Source organism: Miniopterus schreibersii (genome assembly GCF_964146895.1).
Source record: "Miniopterus schreibersii genome assembly, chromosome: 7".
Lineage (NCBI taxonomy): Eukaryota > Metazoa > Chordata > Mammalia > Chiroptera > Miniopteridae > Miniopterus > Miniopterus schreibersii.
The window spans coordinates 40317189-40331662 of NC_138108.1; the positions used below are offsets into that span (position 1 = coordinate 40317189).

At 43.6% G+C, this 14474-nt stretch overlaps 1 protein-coding gene across 4 annotated transcripts in view; it reads left to right on the forward strand.

The window, feature by feature from the left end:
• The first annotated feature begins 2781 nt into the window (after nucleotides 1-2781).
• The window catches only part of WIPF1 (WAS/WASL interacting protein family member 1), a 108141-nt gene continuing 96448 nt past the window's right edge, over nucleotides 2782-14474 (forward strand). For all 4 annotated transcript variants that reach the window (XM_081143440.1, XM_081143438.1, XM_081143442.1 and 1 more), the window contains exon 1: nucleotides 2782-2930. The gene's annotated coding sequence lies outside the window, so the exon portion shown is untranslated. The remainder of the gene's footprint in view (nucleotides 2931-14474) is intronic.

The following is a 14474-nucleotide window of genomic DNA, read 5'->3' on the forward strand; positions in this document are numbered from 1 at the left end:
TCCCTTATTCCACTTGTCAAGGAATTTCTCTGTCTTCTTAATATCCTGCCTCAACAGATGGTATAAGATATGAAGATACTTTTTTTTTTTTTTTGAGGGAATTTAAAAGAAAATGTTTTTTTTTAAAAAAAATAAGTCGGTTATTTCCAAATGGGTAAGAGAATAAGAGACAAACTAAACTGGACACGGAAAGTTGTAAAAGGGCTTCTAAAAAGGAATCTTGAGAAAGGAAATTTTATGTGTAATCAGGCTGAATGAGATTAAATGAACTTAGAATAAGCTTTAATATCAATACTTATATGAAACTAAATGTTTTCTTAATCTGCTAAAAAGATGTTTTCCTGTACTATTGACATGCTTTTTTTTTTTTATCTTTGCAGTTCCAGAACCAAATTTCTATTTCTTCATTGAAAACATTTGCAGTACTTGACTTAAAATTTTTTTTTATTATTTATTTATTCCATTGCCATTTATTCCCCCATACCCTCTGCCACCTCCACCCCCTGATATGCTCTTAATAAGAGATTATAAAAAAAATCAGAAATTTTGTCTTTTATTGAAAGAATTTCCTGTGCTCTTTATCATCAGATTTTTTTATTACTTAGGTAAATTGAGTCTTCTTAATATTAAAGGAGCTAAATTTTGCTTACAATTGTTTAACTTCCCGTATTTGCCTGCAAAATCAATTAAATTAAAATTAAAAATTACCGGGAAGTGAATCAGACAGCATCTGTTGTGGACAGTTAACCCAACATTCTGGACTAGGCTTGTATAATTTAAACCTTTCTTTCTGTTTTCTTTTCTTTTTTTCTTATTTTAGTTCCTTACTATCTCACAAATAATATGAGAGCCTAAGCACTCACAATAATAGTTATTGTTTCCTTTTCCCAAAAAATTTCTACCTGGAAAGATAACTCACCACTGGGCATCGTCTTTAAACCCATTTCACAGGTCAAAACATGCAACTCGGTCCACACATAACTAAGGGTGTTCAATTCCTGGTGACGTCAACCCCCACAAAGGTCAGATGTGAAAGAATACTTTTCCCTTGGGCAGATGTTGCAATGAATGCATGATTAGGAACTATCAAAACCTTAGAAGAAACTGTTGGATCTACCACCAAAGCAATAGTCACCCAAGAAAAAATCTTTAGATTCCCTGGGCAAGTTGTATTAGACCATAGCATTGCTGATGAAGGTGGGCTTTACTCTGTTGTTACTATCTCTTATTCTACTTGGGTAAAATGCCTCTGGTAAAGTACAAATGCAACTAGATAAAATCTGGGCACAAACCAAATGATTAACTACAGTGCCCACTGATACCCATAGTTCTTTGATATCCTCAGCTGGCTGTCCTCAGGTATTGCCTTCTGGTTCACATCTATTCTCCAAATTGGACTTACCATTTTGTTTGTTATTATAGACATTTTTGCTGTTATAAAACTTTGTTGGTTTTGCATAGCTTATAAAGACGCCACTCAGATAATAGTTGCTCAACATTTTCAGATGATTACTAAGGCTTATGGGACCTCATGTGAGAAACCTCAAGAAACTGCAGAAGATGTTTGCCCTTAAAAGTTCATGACAATAAAGCCCATATGCCCTGACCAGGAATTGACTCCGGAAACTTTTGGTGTGACGTTCCAACCAACTGAGAGCCACCCAACAGGGCTGTTCTGGCATTCTTGTTGCTCAAATGTGCCCTAAGGCTCCCAAGGAAACATCTTTCTTCCTACGCAAGTCATGACAAAACAGGAATGAGCCTTCCCAGCAATGTAGGACCAATAATACTTTTCAAAATTGATCAATGTTGCATTCCAATGGTTGGTCAGTGATGCTTTCAAGGAAAGATCTTGATCAAATGGGAGAAATGTGAAAAATAATATAAATGGACCCACCTCAAAATGGAGTGGGAGCTGCTACCCCAGAGGAACTGCCTTACCCATTATTATACTTCAAACCTTTGCAATGTTCAAATTGGCAAAATAACCTTTAGGCCAAACCAACACTGTTAGCCAAAGCTAACAGAAAAGCAGACTGAAAATTAAAGTCATTCTTTAGAATTATCATCACCATGTAAAGCTAAAGAATAAGCCTATTTGCATCTATTGAAATTCTTTCCTTAACTTATTAACACCAATAGACGTTCCTTCCTTCTATTCAGGTAATTATTCCCCTTTCTCACAAAACCCCCTGCCTTCACCCCCTAGTGGAAACACTGGGTTTGTTTCTACCTGAATCACTGTTTCCCAAATAGCTCTTCTTTTGGATCTCAAATAAATGCCTGTTGCCTCTTACTTTTTTTAAGTTAACAGTGGGTTCCACTCCATTTTAAAATTCATTTTAAAACATCAATTTGAATTTAAGGTATGTCGAAGCTGGACCCTCTCCAGGAGAAGGCGATGGGAAAACCCTTTCCCGCCGGGTGTGGGAGGGGAGCCCCAGCAGCGGGGAGCTGGGAAGGATGCATTCTTCGGGGGAGAGGGCGGTGGGCTGGACGCCCCCTCCGGCTCCCCTCTCCTGTGCCAAAGCCGCGCGTCCCCCCTGCGCCGGGGCGGAATGTAACCACGCGCTCGCCCCCGGCCTAGCGCATCTCGGGCCCGCCACGCTCCTCCGAGGGTCCGAGCCCTGGGGCGCGGAGCCTCAGACCCCAGCCGGGCTGGCGCGGCGCCCGGAGGCGAGGGCCCAGGGCCCGCGGCGGCCTCGCGGCGCGTCCACATGTGGCCGGGCCGCAGGGCGGGGGTGGGGTGGGGGACCGGGAGCCGAGGGGGCAGGGTTTACATCTCCGTGAAGTTCCCGGATGATCGCAGCCTCCCGGTGCCGAGCGCTTTTCCTGCCCGGCGGCGCAGCCCTGCAGACCAGGGAGAAGTTTCCCAGAAAAAAATGCCCGGCGCGCTGCGGGGCCCCGGAGCCGCCCGGAGTCGCTGCGCGGTAAGGGATGTGCCGCCGCCACCTCGGGCTCCGCCGAGTCGCGGGGGCTCAGGGGAGCGACACGGGAGACCCCCGCGGCTGCCCGGGACGCCGGGAGGGACGGAGTTCGGCGCGCGGCTGGGCACTGGGGGGCGCGGGCGGGGGGGCGGCGGGGGCAGCCGGGGCCGTCGGGGTGGCTGGGGCTGCCCGGGCTGCCTCCGCCGCGGGCGGGGGGCGCGGGCGCGGGCGCGGCCTCGGGAGGGGCGCGTCTCCGGGCCCCGCGGCCCGCGCGTCCTGCCCGTCCGGCCGATGGGAAGGGAAGGGAAGGAAGGGGCCTTGGAGAGCGGGCTCCAGGCGCGGGCGCCTCCCGGGCTGGGCGCGTTCCTGGGCTCTGTGGACCCCGGGGCCGTCCGGGCGAACTCGGGACCCGTTGGCGCCGTGGTTACCCGCGACGGGGGTTTCGCGGGAATGCGGTAGGGCCGCGTCTACACCCCGGCTCGGGCCGATGGAGACTTTCGGGCATCCCGGGGCCAGTTCATGCCGTGGAACCGCCTCACCCCTTTCGCTGGGAACCATGCCCACCCCGCAGCTCGGTGTCCCCAGCCAGCCTCCGCCGGCGTCCCGGGCGCTGCTGGCTCTGCGGTCGGCGCGGACGCGCGCTCGATGTGCGCGTTGACCTCAGAGGCACTTCCAGCCCCGGGCGGCGCTTTCCTCCCGGCCTCTCCCGAACTTTCCGGGCGGCTTCGCTGCAGCCTCGCTTTCCCTACTTTTTTTTTCTATTAACATAATTTTCTTAATTTCTTTCTTTCTCTCGTTCCCCCTCCCCTCTCCCTCCCTTCCTTTCCCTTCCCCCCAGTCTTTCTGTCTGTCTGTCTTCTTTTTATTTAAAAGAACAGTTAAAGAAAGTTGAAGGGTAAGAGAAACCGGCTGCCCCGCCGCGGGGTGCGGGTGGGGGCAGACCTTCGGGGGCGGTTAGACGGTGACCTGCTGGAGATTAACAAAGGACGCGCCTCCGGGAGGAGCTCAGCGCCTAGGTCGCTGGCGCTGCCGGCCCCGGGGGAATGCGCCGTCCTGGGCCGCGCCTCCGGCCTTATCGCGGTCGTCCAGGAAGCCTCTCGGGCTGTCCGCAGTGATTGGGCGGACTCCATACCTTTTTCTGAAAACTGTGTGTCCCGGTTGTCCCCTGGATAGTCCCCGGATCCCAGCCCCAGGCTGACCGCGTGTAACCCCAGCCTCCCGGCGGTGCAGCCGCGCAGCCCGAGGACGGAGGCCCGCCCTGGGTGGGTTTTCTTTTGCCAGTTTTCAAAGGCAATTTCAAACAACACTGCAGCTTCATTTTGAGTCATTGGCACCTTTTTCCTTTTCAAAAATGCCTTTTTCTATAATGGATAAAATAACTTAAAGAAATTTTCTATTTCACTTTTTATAAATCACATTTTTACTTCTTGAGGTGAAAGAACCGCACATCGCCCTGGCCCGTGGGGCCCAGTTGGTTGCGCGCTGTCCGGGGCACCGCAGGTCGCGGGCTCCATTCGGGCTCAGGGCACACGCCCGGTTGAAGGTCGGATCCCTGGTCCAGGTGCCTGTGGGAGGCAACCCAGGGATGTTTCTCTGTCACATCGATGTTTCTCTCTCTCTCCCTCTCCCTTCCGCTCTCTTTCTAAAATCAATAAAACATATTTTAAAAAGAAAGAACCCCACGTTAGCACTTTTTCATCTTAATTCTTCCTTTCAGTGCTCAAAACGCAGCCTTCTACTTTTGCTGTGTATCTTTACCTGCCTGTCATCCCCACAAGCTTGAGTTTCTCAGGGACCAAATCCCCCACCACCTGAAGAAGTCCATTCATTACCTGTTGAATGAAAGTGTGCGGAGTAGACTCTGCAGATGTTTTTAAAACATTTTAATGACATCATATTTTTCCTCGAGACCTACCTAACATCTGTCATCATTTTGGCTCCCTGAGAAGCACATAAACTCTTAGGTTTTTGTGATGTAGAAGAAAGAGATTTGTCGGCCAGGTATGATCACATTCTGGGACATTTAGAGACGAGATTTGAGATTACTTCCATTATTTTGTATGTTCCTTCCACAAAGTAAGTGTCTACTGTGTGCTCAGCCACCTTCTGGTACCCTTGGTTATATTATGCAACTTGAGCCTCACTTATCTCATCCAAGAAATGGGGTTGGTGATCTTCACTTTTTCTCCATCATAAGGAACGAGGGTCTACTGTGAAAATGGGGTGTGAAATCGCTAAAAGCAGCGCAGCACATGGCATTAGGGGGCTATCCAGACACCATGCAGTGTGTAGAACCAAGACACAGAGGGATAAAGACCTTAAAGTTGGATGGGGCAGCCAAGAGAAGGTTGTATGACTTTATCTTTTAAATTTACTGTCTCAGGTGCTCTAGCCCGGGATGAGCCCCTTTTGTGGGACGTATTCGTTACTGGATCTGCGCCACTGTCTTTGATATTTCAGGTTGTAATTTTAGGAACACGCATAGTTTCTACAATGCACAGCAGAAGGACATAACCAAACAAAAGTGTCTTTTACCTGTTGCTATAACGCCTTCACTTTTAAGCACCTGATATTTGGGATTCTATCTCCCAGAGCCATGGTCTTCCTGAAGCCTGCCCTCCCGCGAGGTCTACCAAATTCCTAATGATTTCCATGCAGAGGCCTCTCTCTGCCACTGTGTCCCAGCAATCCACCGATGTGCTCTGCTGCTGGAAGGTTAGGAAGGCTTGTTCCTCGTGAATAGCCGGTACCCACATAGGTGAATGAGGTCACAGTTGGAAGCAAGCCAGATACTCATCTAGCATTGAGAGTCCCTGCTAGGGGCCACTGCTGCCCCCAGCTCTAGGAGCAAGGGGGAGACCTAGTTCAGAAGGCGATGACGTTTTCCCCTGAATGCTTACCTTCTGGTAGAAATGAGACATGCTTTCAAACAGCAGGAATGCAAGACAGAGTGTAGTAAATAAGGTTAAAAAAACAAACGGTACAGATCAAATACAGGGAATTCAGAGGAGAGTGAAATTACATCCAAGTGGAGGGAGTCAGGCCTTCACTCATTTGCTGGCCCATTTAACAAGTATTTATTAAGTGTCTTCTGTGTGCAAGGCAGCGGGAGATGAATAGGTCGGTGCGCGTAGTGCTTCGCCTTCACTGCGTTAGTTGCTGTGAGTTCAGGCCGCGCCTCCCTGTGGCAAGTGAACGCTTCCTCACTCGGACTCATTGTGTTGCCCAGCCCAACATTTGTCACAATCATTAACTCTGGCTCTTGTGTACTTTGGAATAATAAAAACTCTAGGCTCATGAAAGGCCCCAGAATACCTTCAATTAGTTGAGTAATGCTCTTCTGCCTAACACGCTTTAACTAGTATTGAAGTATGCTGGTCTTTAGCCATGGGCGTGACTACATGCTTATAAAGGTTTGATTCTGTTAGTCTGGGGTGAGGCCCAGGAATCTAGGTTTTGAAAGCCCCCAGGGGATGCTGAGGTGCTGCCAAGGGCAGAGTTCCCTAAAGGTTAAAGCATGGGCCAGGAATTCAAACAGATCTTGCTCATTGACAGTCCTAGCTCTGTTTACAAGTTCTGCGACCTCTATTGCTTTACCTTGAAAACCTACCTTGTTCTGAGCATGGGATGAAGTCACAGATGTGGCTCACTTAGTAGATACCCAGGTCAGTGCTGCTGCTCAGTATTTGTGGGTTGTTATTACTCGCATCAGTGTTAGTATGTACAAAGCAGTGTAGATATTCCTCTTTCCACATGGAAATACAAAAAGATCATAAAGACAGGAACTGCTTTTTATATAAATTAGCATTTTTTAACAATCCCATGGCTGTCTGTCTGTAGTTTATTGAGAGCTTCACACCAGTCACCTTGTGTATTCTCTTAACAGCTAGCAGAAGGAATCTCACAGAACAGAATCTCAGTTTTGGGGGCTCCCTGCCTGTGGCATCTGCTTACCCAGTGGAGCCTACCCTGCTGAGATTATCAGGGCAGAAAAAAGGCTGGAAACCAAAGACGTGCTACTTTCCTGGCCCTTTGGCATCAGGCAGTGCCAGGATAACACATTGTGGCCATCATGCAGTGGCCATTGCCAATATGGGGTGACCAGTGGGACTGCCCGCCCCAGGCCAAACTGCTTTGGTCACAGAGATAGCGCCTACGCCCATGGGGTGGACTTACCACTGCTTTTGTATTCTCTTGTGGTCAGAGGTCAGGGAACTTTGATTGATGGAAGCATACTCATTATTAGTCTTCATGTTAGTTATAAATTGACTGCTAAACCTTAATAAAAGAAAAATATAGCTAAAATAAATAGCTCACACAATTACCTACAATTTTCGTTAGTTTAGAAGCTTCAGTAAACATGGTTCATATTGTAAGAACATGTTGCTAAGATGTTATACAAGTTGGACATTTTAGCATTGCTGACTGTGGATATATTTTTTCCCAACTAATAAGCCACTTTCCAATGTAACTTAATTTCTTCTTTTTAATTTCCTTTTATCTCTCTTAGTTGTATTAATTTAAGTGAATTAGATTTTCAAAGCTTTCTATGATCTGGCCCAGACTTTTAAAAAGTCTCCCTTTCATTTCTTTCCATCCACTTTCCCTTTTTTCCTACTACTTACTATTTGTCATTTAACTGAATCATTTATAGTCACACAACCCTGTGAGGTAGGTTCTGCTTATATATGTGGCACCTGAGGCTAAGGGAAGTTAGGTCACTTGTCCAAGGTTACACAGCTAGTGACAGAGCTGGTATTCAAACCTGGAGCAGACGGATCCCAAACTCTGCACTTTTATTTTATTTTATTTTAAATATATTTTTATTGATTTCAGAGAGAGGAAGAGAGAAAGATAGAAACATCAATGATTAGAGAGTCATTGATTGGCTGCCTCCTGCACACCCCCTACTGGGATTCAAGCCTGAAACCCAGGCATATGCCTTGACTGGGAAGCAAACCCTGACCTCCTGGTTCATAGGTTGGTGCTCAACCACTGAGCGACACCGGCTGGGCCAAACTGTGCACTTTTAACCCTTCATTTCACCTTCAGGGTATTGCATACTGCTCTTCATATAGGGGGCTCTTTCCCATTCCAGTCTGTGTGCCTTTGCATTGCCATTTCTTCTCCCCACACTGTCACTTCTTTTCACTTGACGTTGACTCCTATAGATTCTTTAAATTGGCCACAAGTACTTTTTTGAGAAGAAAAGTAATAGGCTTTGCTGACACACTCACCTACAAATTTCATTAGTTTAGTAGCTTCATTTCAACATAGTTCCCATTGTAAAGACATGCTTCTTTTCTTTTTTTAATTTTATTTTTGTTTAAAATATTACAGATGTCCCTTTTTCTCCCCAATGACCCGTTCCACTCCGTCCCATCCCCCTCCCCAGTCCCTCTCCCCACCATTGTCCGTGTCCTTGGGTTGTGCATATATGCATATAAATTCTTTGGTTACTCTCTCCCCCTCCACCCACCCGCCCTCCTCCATCCCTCTGACATTCGTCAGTCTGATCTATGCTTCCATGTCATTGAATCTATTCTGTTCATCAGTTTATTAAGTTCTTTAGATTCCACGTATAAGTAAGATCATATGATGTTTGTCTTTCTCCGCCTGGCTTATTTCACTTAGCATAATATTCTCCAGGTCCATCCATACTGTCCCAAAGAGTACGAAATTCTTCTTCTTTACAGCTGTGTAGTATTCCATGGTGTGAACGTCCCACAGCTTTTTTATCCACTTATCTACTGATGGGCACTTGGGCTGTTTCCAGATCTTAGCTATTGTAAATTGCGCTGCTATGAACATCGGGGTGCATATATTCTTTCTGATTAATGTTTCAGGATTCTTAGGATACATTCCTAGGAGTAAAATCACTGGGTCAAAAGGCAGCTCCATTTTCAAGTTTTTGAGGAACCTCCATACAAGACATGCTTCTTAAGAGAGCTGAAATGCTCTCTTCTCCATGAGTTGGTTCCTATCTCTTCTAGTAAATTCCCATAGCTGTTTGTTTGGTCCTCACCTGTGACTTGGAATCCACTCTGTCTGGAATCACTTGTGTGTCTCTTCTCCCTCATGAGTTTATAAACTCTCTCAAAGCAATAACTTAAAAAAATCATTTTTATATTCCTGCAAAAATGGATTTATGTATAGTAGGGTCTCAGTGTTCATTGAATGGCAGTTTACTTCTGCCACTCTGGTTGTAAGATCTGAGATGAGTGAATTTTTGACAAAGGCAAAGTGGATCTTGATGTTTTACAGAAGAGTGTCTGGTTTCTGAAGATGCTAGGAACAAATTTAATCCTAAGAGTGGTCCTTCTTGATGATTGATATGGAACATATGACATTAGCTTTAAATGCTGTTTATTTTTATTCTTCCAAATTCAACAATAATAATAATCCTAATAATCAGAGAATAGGATCTTGAGTTCTTGTGGAAAGGGTAGGAATTATTATTGTAGAACCTAAGAAATGACATTTCCTGTCTAATGCCTGTATCTGGTTCATTTACGCCTAAGTGAGGGTTGGGACTCTTCCATCCATTGGCTTTCCATCTTTTTGGGGGAGGGGGCATGCTAAGAGGCAATACACAACCTGAGAAAGAAGTTTAAGCAAAATTGAAGGACACTAGCTTCCCCCTAAACTGCCATAGACTCCTTTGTATTGGCGAGATAATTAGTTCTCTCAGGTAAGAGGTGTCTGCAGGAGAAAAGAAATGGTGAATAAAATGGAAAATTCAGAGCCAAATAGTTTCCTGGGACAGAGGGGTCCTTTACAACTTAAAATAAAAGTTTATTTTTATATATTTTCTGTTTTTCTTATATAGGCAATATGTACTCCATTTAAATATATATCTATATATGCTTATCTTATTTAAATACATATTACATTATTTAAGTATACTTTTTCTCTCATAAGCAATACTTGATTACTTTAAATATACATGATGTGTACACCTTACCTCACTGTAACACACTGCTACTGTATGCTTAACAGCTGTATCGCATCCCGCTGAACGGATGGATATATGTAACTGGTGCATTATCGGTTGTTCACAGTCACCCATTAGAGTTGGCACTGCCAGTTCAGTGACCATCAGCTCACCTGTTAGCTCTTGCTAATGATTCCCAAACAATCCATTCAGTCACATCAAACAGCCAACCAATTCAGTGACAGAATAAAGATAGTCATTTCGTTGGCATCCACAGATCAAATGGGCAGTTGGTTGAATTTCATGCTTTTCAACCACTGTGTGTCTCCTCAGCCCTTTTCTGAAACCTCCCAAGCATTTTTCTATAGACATACGCAGGAAATTTTATTTATTCACAGAAGAATTTAGGCCTGGGAGGGACCAAGAGAGAAATCTGACCACATCTTAAGAGTGATGCAATGCTGAAGTGTCGAACATATTATCAAATGATATTTCAGGAAATCCTGAGACTCCCCCCCCCCCCCACACCATCAGAATAGATTTTGAAAGCAGAGAACCTTCAGACCTTGGAGACGATCTTTTCTTTTTTTAAAAGATTTTTTATTGATTTTTAGAGGGAGAGAGAGAGAGAGAAACGTTGATGTGAGAGTGAAAAATATGAGTGAAACATCTTGCACGCCCCCTACCAGGGATGGAGCCCGAAACCCAGGCATGTGCCCTGACCGGGAATCGAACCGGCAACCTTTGGATGCACAGGAGGACACTCAACCAAGCCAGGCTGGTCAGGGCACCTTGGAGAAGATCTTGAGGAAATATGTACCATAGCTGCTTTTTTTTTTCCCTGAGAATGTAAACAGTGAGATTAGTTTCTTAACCGCAATAGTCTTGTGTTATGGGGATGGACATTTAAATAATGGAAACAGTCAGATCTGCCTGAGATATAAGAGGAAAAAATGGACTGTTAACAGGCTCACATCCCGTAAGCAGCACATGTAAGTGCTGGGGGGGGGGGGGGGGTGACGGGACACGGACTTCCAGGAAGGACCACAGTGATGGATTGAGAAAGGGGTGGGGAGGGAGACTAGAGGAAGACTAATCCAGTTGTCTTTCCCAATCTCAGAAAGCAGGCTGAGGGACACTAAGACAAGTTTTCATATGATACTGAAGTTTCTAATTTGATTTTTGAGAGTCTAGAAAAAGGCAAAGTACTTGAAGGCCTTGAAAATCTTTTAAAAATTAGTAAAGCAATTTACTTTAGCAATGCCTATTTTTATCTAATAGAGCCAGAATTTCATTGCCCTGCATGGTTTAAGAAATAACCCAAAGTGTCAGTTTAAATAATCTCAGGTTTTGTAGGTAAAATTCCACACTGTTCTTTACCCTAGTGTTTTAGCACTGTTTTAAGTCTCACATTTTGTTTGAGACATTAAAAAACTAGATTGTTGTTAAACTTGTGTGGAGCCACTCAACCATGTTTGAGTGTTGTTGGGAATAAGCTGGATAGAGGACAATGAAAGAAAAAATTAAAACTGGGGTTTACTTGAGTGATATTTTACAGAACCTTATTAACTGAACATCATAATCTCCACCCCCGATCTTTTTCATCGTTTTCCCTTCTTTTTAATCCTCACCTGAGGATATGTGTTTATTGATTAGAGAGAGGAACATTGATGTAAGAGAAACATCAATTGCCTCCCATATGTGCCCCAACTGGGGATCGAACTGGCAACCTGGATATGTGCCCTGACCGGAAATCAAACCTGCACCCCTTGGGCACATGCTCCTACCAACTGAGCCACACTGCCAGGGCTGGAAGAAGTAAAGAAAAAAATCTCAGTAGGTTAAGGACTATGCTGGGGGGTATTATGGAATTATTTTACCCATAACATTCCTTTCTGTACAGAGTTTTTGTATACATCATTTATACTCTGCTATAACGATGCAGCAAGTCTCCTAGAGCTAGGAGGACATTTTTGTGTTTACCACCAGGCCAGGTGCTGAGTCTTGGTAATCCGGTCTTTGCTTCCTTGTTTTTGCTGAAAATGTGACTTTTTAAAAATTAAATTGTAGTTTTTATTTTGTTCAGATTACAGAAGTATTATATGCTTGATATAAATAAGACAAAAAGGAAAGAAGTATATAAAGAAAAAGTTAATAATTTTTCTCCTATGTTTCTCAAATTCTAACCCCTTGAGGCAATCAATATTATCAGGATACTTCCTCAACTTTCTCTTTGCTTATATAACTATATACAAATATATATGCACATGTATAGTTTTTCCTATTAGAAATAAAAACATGATACACATCAGGCTACAATATATTTTTACTGAGATATAACTGACATGTAACATTGTGTAAGTTTAAGATGTACAATGAGTTGATTTGATATGCTTTTATATTACAATGTGGTTACCACCATAGCATAAGCTAGCACCCTTCATGTCATGTAACTATCATTTCTTTTTTATGGTGAGAACACTTAAGATATAGTCTCTTAGCAACTTTCAAGTATATAATATAATACAGTGTTGTTAACTCTAATCACAATGCTGTGCGTTAGATCCCTAGAGCTTATTCACCTTCTAAATGCAAGTTTGTACCCTTCGACCAGCATCTCTCTAATTCCCCAACCTCCCAGCCCCTGGTAACCACCATTCTACTCTCTGTTTCTATGAGTTGAGCTTTTTTAGTTTCACATTTAGGTGAGATCATACAGTATTTGTTTTTTTCTGTCTCATTTATTTCACTTAGGTTAATGCCCTCAAGAGCCACCCATGTTGTCACAAATGACAGGATTTCCTTTTTTCTCTTGGTTGAATAATATTTCATTGTGTATATACACCACGTCTTCTTTATCCATTCATCTGTTGATGGACATTTGGGTTGGTTCCATATCTTGGCTCTTGTGAATAATGCCACAATAAACATCAGGGTGCAGATACCTTTTTGATATCCATGAGATTTTTTTTTTTTAATATAACAAAACATTATAGACATCCTCTCCAAATTAAAAAATTCATTTATATCATGGCTGCTTAATTAGCCAGATTGTTTCAAGTTTTGTGCTACTGCAACAGTTCTCTGAGTACACTTGTGTGTGAGTTTGACCCTGCTAACATACAGAAGCTTTCATTTCTCTGTCAGAGTCCCCAAAGTGGTATTACTTTCCAAAAGTTATAGTAGTTCTTAGTTCAATTTGAAAATATCTGTTTTCCCACATTCTTGCCAGCATAATTCATTTTAGAAGTATGAACTTTCTAATTTCTTTTTCCTGTTTTGTTCCAAATTATTTCTTTAGGGAACACTTGTCACTATCTTTACCTTTTCTTTTTTTCATCCACTCATTTGAATTATCCATGCCCTGTCTTTTCCTGAATTTTCTAATGTGTATAGGATTTGTCTTACAGAACTGGAGAAGAAAACTTGAGCCTAAGCTCACTGAGCTTAATCATTCTATATTGAAATGAAACAAAACATTTGATTTCTGTTTATAATAAAGTAAATATAGACCTTTCAATCCTAATTTTTTTCTTCTAAAAGTGTACTATTTAAGACATGGTCTCAGGAAATATAAATGTTTTAATGGGAAAAACAGGAACTTATAACATACAAAGATGGGGCATTTTAAAGGCATTTTAAGCTTGCAAAGCTAGCTGGGTCTCCCTCTTGAATCCAAAAATCTGAAGACAGAGATTCTTTGAGAGCATTAGTTATAAGTTATGCTGAATTACATCAAGAGGAAAAAGTGAATCACAGCAGATAGGAGTTCAAACCTGGAGCGTTGTCGAAAGCCCCTGCCGTTGTTGCTTCTGCTTGTTTTTCTGGGAGGTGAGACTAGATTCCATTTCTCCTGTCCTTGTAGTTGCTGAGTTCATTATAAAATTATTTGTATATAACTCCAGCAGTGCATCGGCTAATCAGAAACAGCTGTACAACTGGATTCGTTTATATGAACAAAATAACTAAATCAATCAGCAAAATTTCTTGTATTTGGATAGGTCGGGCCAACATTGTGTAGCCTAGAATAATAACCGTGCTTTGTAACTAACCTGACACAGATGGCGAAAAGATTGTGTCTGGGCAGCAGAGGTTGGGACTGAAAATTAAGAAACCCTGTGAGTCCTTGATATCTGCCACAATGAAGTGTAACTCGATTTTTAGTGTTAGTGTTTTAAGGGCTAGGAAGCTTCATAAAGGGACATCCTGTTCAAAAAAAGAACCCAGGAGAGTTGTATCCTCTGAGGCCTGGGTCTCCTGAATGAGGCTGAATTGGCCAGATCAGTGTCCCCTGACAGATAAGTGCGTACATTCTGCCAAACTGCACAGGCTGGGACAAGCCAAGGGCCCCGTGCTGGGAAAGCGTCACAGACCAGACAGGCAAACTGACGTGTCTGGCCAGAGGGAGCCACACTAAATCGGGGAGAAGACACACATTCCCAAGTGAGATGGAAGCCGAAGTCCTGACATAACGTAGCCAGAATGCGTGTTCTTGTGCAAAACCCAAAAGTCCATGAGAGCGGAGTGAGTTCACAGAACGCGGCCCTGTTCATCTGGTTGTTGTAGTCAGTCTTAATGAAGACTGCAGTACAGAGACACCTGAGGGCTGATGA